Below are 13703 nucleotides of genomic sequence, written 5' to 3' on the forward strand. Positions count from 1 at the left end.
AATTTGCTTCAGTGATGTATTTGCATTATTAAATCATCCTGCATTTACAAGAAGATTTTAAAAACAATATATTTTTAGAATGACTCATGCTCAATCAATCATCTGAATGGGCCTGCCAGGAGAAAGCAGGCTGCAGAAGGCACGGCAGAGACAGAATTTCCCCCAGAGAAGGATGCAGACCAATGTGGTTCACTGCAGCATGCACTGCATCAGTCTTAAGCCAGAGCTATAGAAAGGGCTTTTGTTAAAAACCTGAAGTGCCTTAACATCAATAGGAGGAAGATATTTTCATTGTCTGATAAAGGTCATTATTTTTATTTTTAATTTTAGAAAAGGGTTTTGATCAGCACTGACAAGAAACTTAGGATCAGAAGTGGCACACAGCAGTTAAAACCTATGCTTGGAAAAATGAGAGCTAAAACCATGTTCTGTGTTCCAGGATTGAGACAAGCAGAACTGAGTTTAGAAACTCCTTGCTATACTCATTAAATGGCAAAGTCACTGTCAGATATCTATCCTGCCTTTTCCACTTGTCTCCTGATAATTTTGCATAAGCCAAAATGCTGAAGAAGAGTCTGTCTTTATAGTTGGGTTCCAAAACCCACTAAATCAACACAGCTGTCATGGACAATGGACAGATCTCCGTGCTATCCCACGTCTTGTTCTCAGAGTTTTCCAGCAAAAAGACAGAAGAGCTCCAGACTGAGTTCTGAAAGGAGTGACTGCTTAGCAGCTCTGAAAAACAGTATCCCAAGGTCAGTCACTAGTCTACAAAAAGCAGTTCCTGCTTTCTTATTACACACTGTGTCTGTCTACCTCTTGCTTCTACAGATTGCATGTAGAACAGTAGTCTAGCTACTGTTTTGTGGGGAAAAAAAATTTACCTTGTTCTACATTCTTTCCATAACAAGAAGAAATCTGTATTTGTACTGTCAGTGCTCCCATAGGACAACACTACTTTCTTCTTACAGACGTGCAGAGAAAGTGACAATCCACCTCCATATTACAGTATGCTCAGCTTCATCTTCACCTTCTCTCAATATCTTCTCTCTTAATTACAACACTGAGATTTTGAATGAAGCTTAAGAAATGTTTCTTGCCAAGTAAACAGGAAGAAAAGTTAAGACATTTTTTAGATATTTTGGAGAATTAGAAATGCCATTATGAATGGGTTTTATTGCCTGCAGGTATTTTTATAACTAGTAACATGAAGTTAACACTTCACATTAGTGCTTTCTTTATCCATGGCCTTTGCAGGTAAAATGAAATGTTAAGAAATACATTTTTTAAAGGATGAGTGCACTTTCCTTGAAGACATGAACTATTCAAAGGACCGTTGAGTTTTCCAGAAGAGAACTCAGCTTTGGCAAAATCATCTTGTAAAATAAACCATCTGTCCATCATAGTCCTTCTGATCTGCCCTCATATGTGGTATATGTGCCGCACATTAAAAGTTCTTCTGTAGAATTTCATGATTCTTTACCTTCTTCAGTCCTTTTCATTACTTTCAGGCAACAGACACCTTGCAAACGGATATGAAAGGATGACTGAATCTGATGCTTTTTTTTTCACAGAGAGACTTTAAATTACAGAAACACCTGTGCTGAACACTCCACTGCTCCTCAGATGCTTTGCAATTTGCACTGCTCAACAGCACTCAAAATTATAGTTAAAGTTTCTGTAAGGCATAGTAAATTAACCCAGTGGCACTGAAATCCAGACTTAGATATTATGTTTCTTAGCCTCAGTAAATTTCAAGCTCAAAAAATAAAAGAAGCAGCCAGCATCAGACAGAAGTTTTCCCCATTTTATGATCTACTTTTAGCAATAGCTCTGCTATTGTACTGTCATGGTTAAATACACATTCAGATACCGTAAGGATGGAAAAAAAATCTAGTCATAGCACACTGCCTATAAATAAAACTTCAATCATCTTAGAAGTTTCAAAAAACAGTTAATTGGTTTCTAAGAGTTGACCAATTAAAACCTGGCCCCAAGAAGAACTCCTGTGCTATGCTTTGTTTATTAGTAAGCTTGTTGTTTAAAAACATCCAGTGCAATAAACGAACAAATGAACAAATAAATAAAATATAATAATCTGTGAAAAGTTAAATGAATTTCTGGGGTGAAAATGTCTTTGCTCATTAAGAAGAAAATAGAGCAAGAATTTGCTTTTTTTTTTTTTTTTTTTTTTTTTTAGCTTACATCATGGTCTGTCAGCACAGTCACACTAAGCTGGAAGTTTGAAGATTAATTATCCCCAATATCTCCCATGAAACATTAGCTAATCCTCTGTAATATTTCAGCTGTGTGATACAGAGGCAGTGAGTTCAGAACAGTTCCTCACCCATCTGGTTCCACAAAAAGCAAATTCTGCCTTCAGAAAGCCTTGGAGTTAATTTGGATGGTTCAGCTGACTTAAGGGTTGTCTGTCACATTTCTGAAACAGACAGCTAGTTTCTCTTCCATCTTCTCCAGCTGTTTCTCCACCCATCACTGCTCCCATTGGCACAGCTTGGGATTTCACCTGTTACAGGCACTCCTTACTCCTCCATCTGTGTGTCAGTGCCAAACTGAGTTTCTGATTCCTACCATTTTCAAGCTATAATGGTAGTCATTTTGCCTGGTACTCTCACAGCTGATCTTTCCAGAATCTTGGAGCACGAGTTGTATTACTGAGAATTACATTCCTGCAGCATCAGGAACTCCTGGAATCCTGACAATTTCCTTAGCTTAGTGCTGGCTAATAAGCAGGTCTGATGCCTGGGGCAGCAGAAGTTTCTTCTCAAGCACTCATGAAGTTTCTTCTCTGGTGCTGTTCCCAGGTCCAAGGAATTTTGCTAATGTTCTATGTTCCCATTCACTAATTTGTTTTCTTTTTTGACTTTACAAGAGTGAACAATATCATAAGAAAAGCTAGATGCAAAGATGCAGTTTTTACAAGTGATCTTAATGATACCAAGCAGACACATTAACAACTGTGCAGAAAATAAAATTGCAAAAATAATTTAAAAATACTCAGCTTTTATGGTGATCGGTACTAAGAAAACATTTATTGGAAATGCACTGCTTATTTTGTTCAATATATAACTAATCCTTTGGCTCTTACAGCACTGTGTGTGCAAGACAGATCCAGCAGAAGCACTGCCATGTATTGCCTGCATCTCTTACTACAGAGAAGTAGAGTTATGGCACAGGTCAAGTCTCTTACCTGCACAAACATCCCACTAACTGCTCTGGTCTCTGGAAAGAGGGAGATGGAATACTCGACAAACTAAGGAAAACAGACTGTTTTGGTGAATTTAGGAAAAAAAAAAAAAAAATAGCACATCTGGGGACTTATCTGCTCAAAAGCATAACTTGAGAAGTGCTTTCCAGGTATGCTTTTGTTGTGCTGACCAGTTGGCCCAACCTGCTATACTGAACCAAGTTTCTCACTGATCTCGGTTTGAAATTGGTTTAAGCCCATGTGATCTGAGTTGGAGACTGCAGCTATGACATATCTGGGTGCACAGTCTCACAGCAGAAGTATTAGAAAAATGTTATGAGTACTCACAGTGCCAGCTGAAGCACAGACTCCTTGATCTGTGTAACGCATTCAACCACAAACACCCCGTGGTCAGGAGCAAGGAGAGCAGCTGGCTATTAGGCTACTGACACTCATGCTGGGTTACTGCCAACAAGGGGCTGAGAGCATTGTGCAGGCACAGTGCCAGACACCTTGGGATTCTGGAATCAGCACTCTGACAGGTTTTCAGACATTAATCATTTGCACTTCAGTCTTCCAGTTCCTTGTTTGCTTAAACTGTTGTTTCTAGGGCTATATACAGATGTCAAGTCTATTATCATCATCCACTAAAGTTATTATAGTAATTGAAATGGGTACTTTTCCTTACGACCCAAGTATTTTCTCCAGGTTCTTAGATCAAGCTGAACCTACTCAGATATTAGGCTTCTGAAAGCACTCAATGGGCAAAGCCCTCCACATACTTTGTCTAAAAATAGACAAAAAGAAGCAACTTGCTTCTTAAACAAAAATATTCTGAAAGCACTCTGAATACAAGGAACTGCTGTCTGCATTTGTTCCTCCTAGGTTCTCCAGTGACTCACCATTGCAGAATTTCACAGGAAACAGCTCTCTAAGATGTCTGTCTCAGAGGGCCTGTGCCAGGCTTAGTAAGGAACCAAATGAATTAATCACATAGTTCACACAAAGAGACTGCATCAGATATTTGTCCTTGTAAATCTCAACTGCACAGAATAATAAACCATCCCAGGGATGCTGCGTTGCCTGGGAAGGCTCTGCAGACCAAGTGGGATGTCTTCTCCTAAGTTCAAAGTCATTTCAAGTCTCCCTCTTCTTCACAGAATCCCAGAATCGTAAGGGCTGGAAGGGATCTCTGGAGATCATCAGTCCACTGCCCTGCTAAAGGAGGTTCCCTACAGTAGGTTACACTGTAGGGAAAGCATCCAGAAGGGTCCTGAATATCTTCAGAGAAGGACATTCCCCAGTCTCTCTGGGCAGTCTGTGCCAGTGCTCTGTCACCCTCACAGTAAAGAAGTTTTTCCTCATATTCAGATGTAATTCCCAATGTTTCAGTTTGTGCCCTTTATCCCTTGTTCTGTCACTGGGCATTACCAAAAAGAGCCTTGCCCCAAATACTTGACTCCCACCATTTAGATATTGATAAGCACTGATAACATTCCCCCTCAGCCTCCTCTTCTCCAAGCTGAACAGCCCCAGGTCTCTCAGCCTTTCCTCATACAGAAGATGCTCCTGGCCCCTCATTATATTTGTGGTCCTCCACTGGACCCTCTCTATAAGTTCCATGTCTTTCTCGAACTGGGAAGCCCTGGACACAGTAATCTAAATGTGGTCTCACCTGGGCAGAATAGAAGGGGAAGATCACCTCCCTTGAACTGCTGCCACGCTCTTGGTAATGCGTCCCAGGATACCACTAGCTTTTCTAGCCTCAAGGACACACTGCTGGCTCATGGCCAACTCACTGTCCACCAGCACATCCAGATCCTTCTCGGCAGAGCTCCTTTCCAACAGGGCAGCCCCTAGCCTGTATTGATGCATGCAGTTAATCCTTCTCAGATGCAGGACTCTACACTCACCCTTGTTGAACCTCATAAGGTTCCTCTCTGCCCAACTCTCCAGTCTGTCCGGGTCATTTCAGGCTTCCTGGTTTTAGAGGCACGTGCTTAAAGCAGTTCAGTGACTGAGAAAAAGTGACAATGAGGAGAACCACCTGGGTGGCCTTCTTTCATTTTCCATTTCCAGTGTGGAAGGAGGTGGAGCCAGCAAGCCCATGTTTCATGAAATCATTCTGGATGTTTCTCTTCAAACGGGAAAGAAGTAGCAACAGGTAATTATCCTTACATTCCTGAAATGTGGTGATGAAATATTGATCCAAATACCTTTCAGGATCCCTTCAGCCTGGCACTGTGAGTTGGGACAAGTCAGACAACTGCATGAAGAGTTACTGTACTATAGGTAATTTCCCAAACTCTGCTGTAGATCCATCCTGTAAATGGATATTCTCCTCAAATCCACTACTTCTCTCAAAACAAACCATGGCCTTCCAAAAAATCATATACAAGAATGTTGATTACGTGAATTGTTAGCTGGTGTATCACTACAAGTAGTTTGGTTTAGCACAACAGACGAAATCCTTTCACCTTGATAATCTCTCTCCAAAATAAATCATTGGAATGCTCTGAAGTCATTAGCAATGTTGACTTTAGAAAGAAAGCATTTTCTAGATTTTGGAATAGGGAGAAAGAGACATTTCAGAAGCAGTAAGAATTCCTTTAAGATTTCTGATAAGATCAAAGTGTATGAAAAGGGAAAGAAGCAGTTGCATTATTTCAGTAACAGTATAAAAAGTGTTCTTGTTCTTTTGGTAAATATTTCAGCTTTATTTTGGTAAATGTTTAATTCCATCTGAGATGTTTCTGTATTTTCTTTAGTAACGTAATTCATGTCCTTCAGTGAGGTAACTTGCCAATCAGAAGTTTTTTTTTCTCATAAGCTGCAGCAAAATGAATTTTCCCTCTGGAAACTGGCAGAAATGAAAGAAGAAAAAAAGAAAAAAGGAAAAACAACAACAACAACAAAAAACCAAGATAATTTCATCTAGGTATTATTAAAAAAAAAAAAAAACCAACAACACCTCCCATTATTTAATTCTTCACCATTGGCAAGGAGATGCTTTTCTACCAGGAAGCTCTATTAAAACAAAAATTTAATGCTAGAATTACGTAACACTAAAAACAAAATGGAAATTACCCTCACAATGTCTCACAAGAGAAATGATCCAAATGCCCAAGCCTGCCTTCTCCCACATGCAAGGAGACACCAATCCAGTAGTGATGTGACAGAAAGGAAAACAATTTGTTGGCTTTGGCAAAGCTTTCAACTGTTCTGGTCAAAGCAAAGTACATCAGATGGTTCACAGCTCACCTTACAGGGGTCAGCTTGCTTCAAGATCATTTTCAAAGCTTTCATTTCATTGACTACCAAAAAATAAGACAAGATTTCAGAGCTGTAATCAGTTATTTCCTACTCCTGCCACTGGTGCTTAACATTAAATTGATGATTTATGGCTGTTTAATATTTACAACTTTTATCATTTATCATCACAAACAGATAGCAAGACTCAACTGCGTATCCCATGTATCACAGCCTCTTTATGTAACCTGTACTCTTAATCATTCCCTGATTAAAGGCATGTCAACTCCTCACTCTCTTGGGCTAACTCACTTGGCTAGAAAATATGCCTCTCTGCTATGTCCTGATAAACTGCCTGGTTGTCATCTCATTTTCACTGATCTTGCACCATCAATACATAAGGAAGCTGAGGTGATTTATGCTATGTCAGCACAAGGAACATGACGTTCAAAAAGCATGCCTATGTAGATAACATTTTAACTTAAAAATATGTGAGAGAAGAATAAATTAAACTTAGTTTTTTAACTATTTATCATCAGAATTTTTTAAAAACATATTTTTTTCACAGCAAAGGCTGTGAAAAAATTCAGATGTTGTCAAAACAAAATATTTAGCACAACAAATCTGTTTTTCATTCAAAATCAAATTTCATTAGGAAATCTGAACAGTGCTGCTGTAAAACTGAATGCTTAAAATGTCTGAAGTTTTCAAATTCTTACCTCTAAAAAATAATTTTATCTCATCCAGTTCGGGGCGAGAATGTTAAATCTTTATTTTTCCATAGCATTACTTAAGGGTGGTTTAATTACTTTCTTGTTAGTATCTTCCTGAAGATAACCCTCAAACTCCCTTTTATTTTTACTTATTTATGGATGGATTTCATTAGGGCTAATAAGTAAATAGCTCTAAAATTAATGAAATTTTTATGACTGGGTCAATACATTCCCTAGGAAATGATAATTATCCTAGCCTTGCCCTCTTCAGAATTTAGTATTTCAAGCACATTCTTATCATTTAATTCGTAATTTAATCATCATGAATTCCTTTATCACAATACACAGCTGTCTCCAGCGTCCTGCCATTTCATCATCTTTCCTAAGAGGAATCTGCATCATCCTATTCTCTACGCACTGTGCATCAGTATCTCTTCCCATCCTCATCTGTGCTCTGAAGTGTTTTCATAATGCTACATAAAAACTGTCTGGCATGATCTGAACTCTGTGCCAAATTACATTCAAAAAGGCAACCTGTTTGGTGAATACTCATTCACAAGAAGGAAGTGCTGGACTTCTGCATATTTTTGTGTAATGCATTCAAAAACAGATGTGCAAACATCTGTGATTCTAATCTTCTAATCTGTACAATTGCAGAATAGGGTGGTGTTGCAGGACTATTTCACTCCCCTTCATTTTTCTACCCTTTATATGAAAAGATGACTGGCAAATTTGAGCTGGGTTTTTGTGGAGCTGACAAAAAATAGTTTTAGTGCTTTGTTTTATTTTTCAAACATGTTAGTATTAAAGTCAAACCTCGAAAAAATCTCAGAGTTTACAATTAATGTTTCTGATCTTATGATATTTCCATTCTTATTTTCTAACTGATGTTTTTTCAATTAGCTGCAATTCCTGAAGACGTTCTTGTTTTTTTGCTTTGATTCTTTTGTTGTTTTATTTTAATTTTCCCTTGGAAATTGTAGTTCTCTTCCAATAGGGTTTATTTTTTACTGATAATAACAACTCACTTCTAGTTAGCGCTAACTGATTTTTATAGTCTCACATGGACCAAACTTACATGGCAGGACTTTTTTTAATTCTGAAACGTGCTTGACTTTTCAGTTTCTTCTTTTTCTGTTGAAGCATACTTTGTGAATTTGTTGTTGGGGGACTGAGAATGAATATTTTCTTCATAAACATTAACAATAAACAACAAAATGAAAAAGGAACATCTCCAGAATAAATTACTTTTGTTTATGCTATGATATTGTCAGCAAGGACTATTTTGCTTTTTTGGCATTATTCCATCTGATTCCTTTGGAGCAAGTGACACTGCAGTTCCTCTGCATAGAGAGTGATGAAAACTATAAGCTTGATAGAAGGAAACAAAAAACAGAAAAGGAAAAACACAAACCCTGCAGAGCTGTAGGCTGAAGGAAGAGTTGAATCAACAGGGATTATTCTTTTTTTCCTTAGTCTTTATTAACTTTGTCCTTGGTCTTGCACTGAACAGTTACAGAAAAACTACTGCCTAAAGACAAATTCAGGACCAGATACTCATACAGGCTACTTTCTCTTACAGAAGGGACCAGAGAAGGCCCATCCACCAAACAGGAACAGATAGAAGCTGTAGGCTATAAATGTTGGTCCAGACCCACTGGACCAAAACCAGATAGTGTGGAATATACTGAAAGCACATGTATCAACTGTTAGGGGGAGACATGCTAGAGAAGACAGAAAGGGTCCCCAGGGCTGCAAACTGCTAATTCCAGTGAAGGAGAAATTCAAGTACAGCAAACATAAGGATTTAAACAGAAACCTAAACTGCTTCTAGTTTCAGATTACTCTGATTAACAATTTATTCTGGAAGTTTCACAATTTGCAATAGATGTTAACCTCAAACACTAGCATTCAGAGAAATACATAAAATTCTTATGGCATCAAGCTGTTTTAAGATGTCTTTAGAGAGAAATTACGTGATCATCCCCAGTGAAATGCTGGACTTCAACTTGTAGCCTAGAATAAAGATGGTGAAAGACGAACATAAAAAAAAAAAGTATGTTCTCCAAATTTCTCAAGTTCTTTGTATTTATTTTCCTCTCTCCAGTTCTGCTAGCCCACATCCTAATCAGGGAGAAGTAATGAAGTGAAGTGAGTGAACTAGAAAGTGAATGCAGTATGATGAGGTGATGAATTCCAGTTTCACCTCTCAGATGACATTCTATTATAACCTTACCAACCATATTTATCATTTACTACAACAGTTCCTCAATGTTTTGCATTATATCATATCACATTTGCATTTTTTTTTTTTGGTATCCCAGCTTCAGGAGGTCTTTACAGAATTTCCTTTCCACAGATGAGAATCCACACAGCTGGGAAGAATGGACCTCATACTTCAAGCTTTTCACCATCAGCAAAGACTCCAAAAATGACAGCATAGGGGTTGGCTAAAACATATTAAGGCACATATCACAGACCTGGTCTAAGCTCTGCATGATTTTCTGTATATTTTTGGGGTAGAAATCTGATGATTCATTGACATTTGTGGAGAAAGTTGCTAATTGTTTTCCATGGGGTCCAGCATGAGCCTTAGCTTATTCAATTTTTTCACTAATGACCAGGAAGATGGAGAGGAAAGTGCCCTTGCAGCATTTGCAGATGACACTGAACTGAAAGGGGCACTTAGAGGTCTGGATCAGAATTCAAAATTATCTTGACAAATTTGAAAGATGGCTTGAGGTCAGCAAGATTAAATGCCATAGAAACAAGCAGTATGTTTTGAGGGGGAAAAAAGCAAGTGTTCCATTACAAAAAAAGGTAGACAGATTAGAATATTAGGTATTTGGAGACTGGCACAAGCTCACAAACTAAAAATGCAGGAAGATGTTACTGAACCTCCTGTGGGATATGTTAATAGGACTATGTTAATAGGACTATGGAAAGTACAGTCTGGAGAGGGGGAAAGGCTGCAGTTCTCTGACCAGCTTGAAGCATCACACAAGAAAAAAAGGAATACTCCTCTGGATTCTTTCCTGTGTACAAATGAGATCTGAAAGAAGTTAGAAGACATTCTGGTTACCTCCAGTTTCCTCCAGTTATTTCCAGCTCAAGTCATGGAGTCATTCAGTGGAAGAATCCAGTGACAGAGAGTATAGCTGAACAAAGGGCATGGGATGACATGGCTGGAAGGAATTAAGAAACAACAAAATGGGAATTAAGCAGAGTTACCTCAGACCTCACTGGTTAGAAGGCAAAGTCTGCAAGGCCCTATTATGGAGAAGTCCCCCAAACACTTTCTATGAATATAAATTGGAGTGCCCCACTTAAGTACCTGTACACTAACTCATGCAATACTGGGGAACAAGATGAGTTAGAGATGTGCATATGGTTGCAGGGCTATAATCCTATTAGCATTGCAGAGATGAGGTGAGATGGCAGCCATGACTGAACTGATGCAGTGGAAGGATAAGGGTAGCCTGGGGAGACAAGAAGGGAGTTTCACCCTTTATATCATTGAGCATCCATTATGCCAATGAATGCATGGAATGGATGGCTAGGAATGGATGAGAAGCTGACTGAAAGTTTATGGGTTAGGATTACAGTGAGAACATAATTATGGGACACTGTAGTGAGGGTCTGCTATGGGCCCTAATAATGAAAATCAAGCATATTAGGCCCTCTACAGACAGACGCAACATTGAGCTCACAAGCTGATGGGGAACTTCAAACATCCCAGCATCTATTGGAAGTACAACACAGCAGGGCATAAGCAATCTGGGAGGTCTCAGATTTCTCATCACCTGACATGCATTTCACAGCAGTGGAGATCAATGAGGTGAGAGCAATGGCTATTGTGTACCTAACTTCAGAAAGGCTTTTGACGTTTACTCCCCTAAGACAACAAAAGGCAAGCTGTGAGCTAGAAGAACAGTAAAATAGAGTGAAAATTATATGAATGACTGGGCACAGAGGGCAGTGATCAGCACTGGAACAGGTTGTCCAGAGAGGTTGTGGAATCTCCTTCTATGGAGATATTCAAGACTCATCTGTATGTCTACCTGTGCAGCCTATTGTAGAGAATCTGTTATAGCAGAGGAGTTGGACTCTTATGATCTCTTGAGATCCCTTCCAACCGTGCAATTCTGTGATTCTGTGTAATGGTGCAGAGTCTGGTTGGAGGCCAGTAAGTACCAGTGTATCCCAGGGGCCAGTACTGAGTCCAGTCTTTTTCAACATCTTCATTATTTATCTGGATGATGGGCTACAGTCTACCTTCAGCAAGTCTGCAGATGACACAAAGCTAGGACTTTGTGGATATAACATTTGTTAATGTTATAGTGGATATAACATTTTGTTAATATGCCATCAAGAGGGACGCTGCAAAGCATCTTTGAGAAAAGGACCTGGAAGTCCTGATGAACACCATGCTGAACAACAGCCGTAATGTGCTCTTCGTAGCCTTGCTTGAACAGAGATTGGACCTGATGATCTTCAGAGGCCCCTTTTAACTTCAACTATTCTGTCATTTTGAAATTTATTACAGAAAAAGATTAGCTTTTCTAAGAGGACTTCATGGGCTTTAGTTATTGTGATCACGAGAAATAAGGCTGGAAACATAAGCATAAAGAATGCAACAGGCATCTTCATGTCTGCTTTTGGAAGGCCTGGCACTGCCACCAGAGTTTCTGTGTCATGTTTCTTTGTTAACCCTATCCAAACCAGCAGTGCTATTGCTGCCAGATACTCTTCAGCGGGCGTGCTTTAAAAAAGCTGAAGGAAAATTGCAGTTACGTGATGAAGAGAAGGTTGGTTAAGTGCAGGAAATGCCAAATTTCCATTGAGTGGGCACTAATTAATTGACTTGTACAAGCACAAAATTCATTTTGTAATGGTTTTTCTGTGCACAGAAATTCTAATATGCAAACCAGATTCACTTAGGCTCTTGGTTCTGTGAAAAAAGATCATTTCCAGTTTTCACAATTAGCTTCTTCAGGTAACTGAAGAATGCATCATTGTTTTGACAGTGCTTAATGCTTTGCTGCATTAAAAAATTAAACATTTTTCATCAAATTCAGCACAACTCATTTGGGTGCTCGGTGCTCAGTTAGAATCCTAATGCCTAATGTCTCCTTCAGCTATCAGTCTGCATTGTGTGACAATACACAGCTAGTTTCTTCTCCTTGCTTGCTATTTTCCCCCATCTTTTCTGTTCTGCATCTTTTCAGTGAGCTTACACAGAAGCCTGAAGTTTCCAACTAGCACATAAAAATGCATATAATTTTTTGTCAGAACTACTCTGTTTTGATGTGAAGTTCAGAGATTTATTTTTCAAAGACAAACCCCCAAATTTCCCTCCTTTGCACAACTTCTGTTAGTGTTTTGTTGGCAGTCAATTCTGTTTTCAGTAAAATAGTCCTCAAACTATAAGAGGAATGACTTTACACAAAATGAAAAATTTAACTTCTTGCTCATTCCATGGTGTGATCCAATTCAATCTTTCTCAGGTCATATCATGTATTAATTTAAATGTTTTTTTACATTTACAGAAGTTCCTGTCAGGTCATTTCTGTTTTCTTAATTAAGTTGGAGTGCCCCACTTAAGTACCTGTACACAATTCAGAGATTAATCTATTTAATATTTCTTGATAAAGTAAAACCAAAAGAAAATGTTACAGTGAATCAGGGTTAGCCCAGTGTTGGTGTAAATGTTTTTATTGGGTTGCTGCCAGAACCTTTGTTCTTGTTTTCTATGATTGGATTCTTTTCTACAAGTATGTTATTTATTAACTTAAAACATATATTTAATGAGATGTATGAAGCTCTGTGGCAGGCCAAAAGAGTCTGAGGTTCCAAAATGGCAAAAAAAAAAAACCAGAACCAAAACAACACCCCACCAATAACTCAGTTCTTTATTATGTTGCTCTCAATTGTTTAGCTACAACTTTTCCAAGTATTTATGAAGGAGACCAAGTCTAATACACAGACATTGCTCTGGAAAAATACAGAGACACTTCACTCTGGAAAAAATCACACATGTTCAAGTACCAATTTATTGCTCTCTGAATTAGAATTCAAACATAGATAAGCAACACTTGTGAGATGCAATTTGTTTAATTATTTCATTCATGGGATTTTTTTTTAATTATTATTATTATTTTTGTTGTTAGTTTGTTTTGAAGGTGGCGGGAGGAATTTTGTCTTGCTACTTCTGACAAAACAGTTCAGGCTAACCAGAAACCCTGTTAACACAGGAGAAAAGCAAGCAGCAATTTAACTACCTGGCAGGATAGAATACGCAGCTCTGCAAGGGTATGTGGGATGCAAGAACGTTTACTCCTTGAAGTTGAACTGCAGGACTGAGGGGTCTTGCAAAATTCGAATGACAAGGAAAGGGGGGAGAACAAGCAGTTTCAGGCAGCAATCTCACTCTCTGTCCCATGTGCCAGGGGCCAGCCCTCATGATACGTTGATATTTGATCAGGCCGGAGCCTGATCAGAATTCGCCACACGCCCACGATGCCAACAACTGC

Source organism: Phasianus colchicus, chromosome Z, assembly GCF_987193195.1.
Source record: "Phasianus colchicus chromosome Z, bPhaCol1.hap1.1, whole genome shotgun sequence".
NCBI lineage: Eukaryota > Metazoa > Chordata > Aves > Galliformes > Phasianidae > Phasianus > Phasianus colchicus.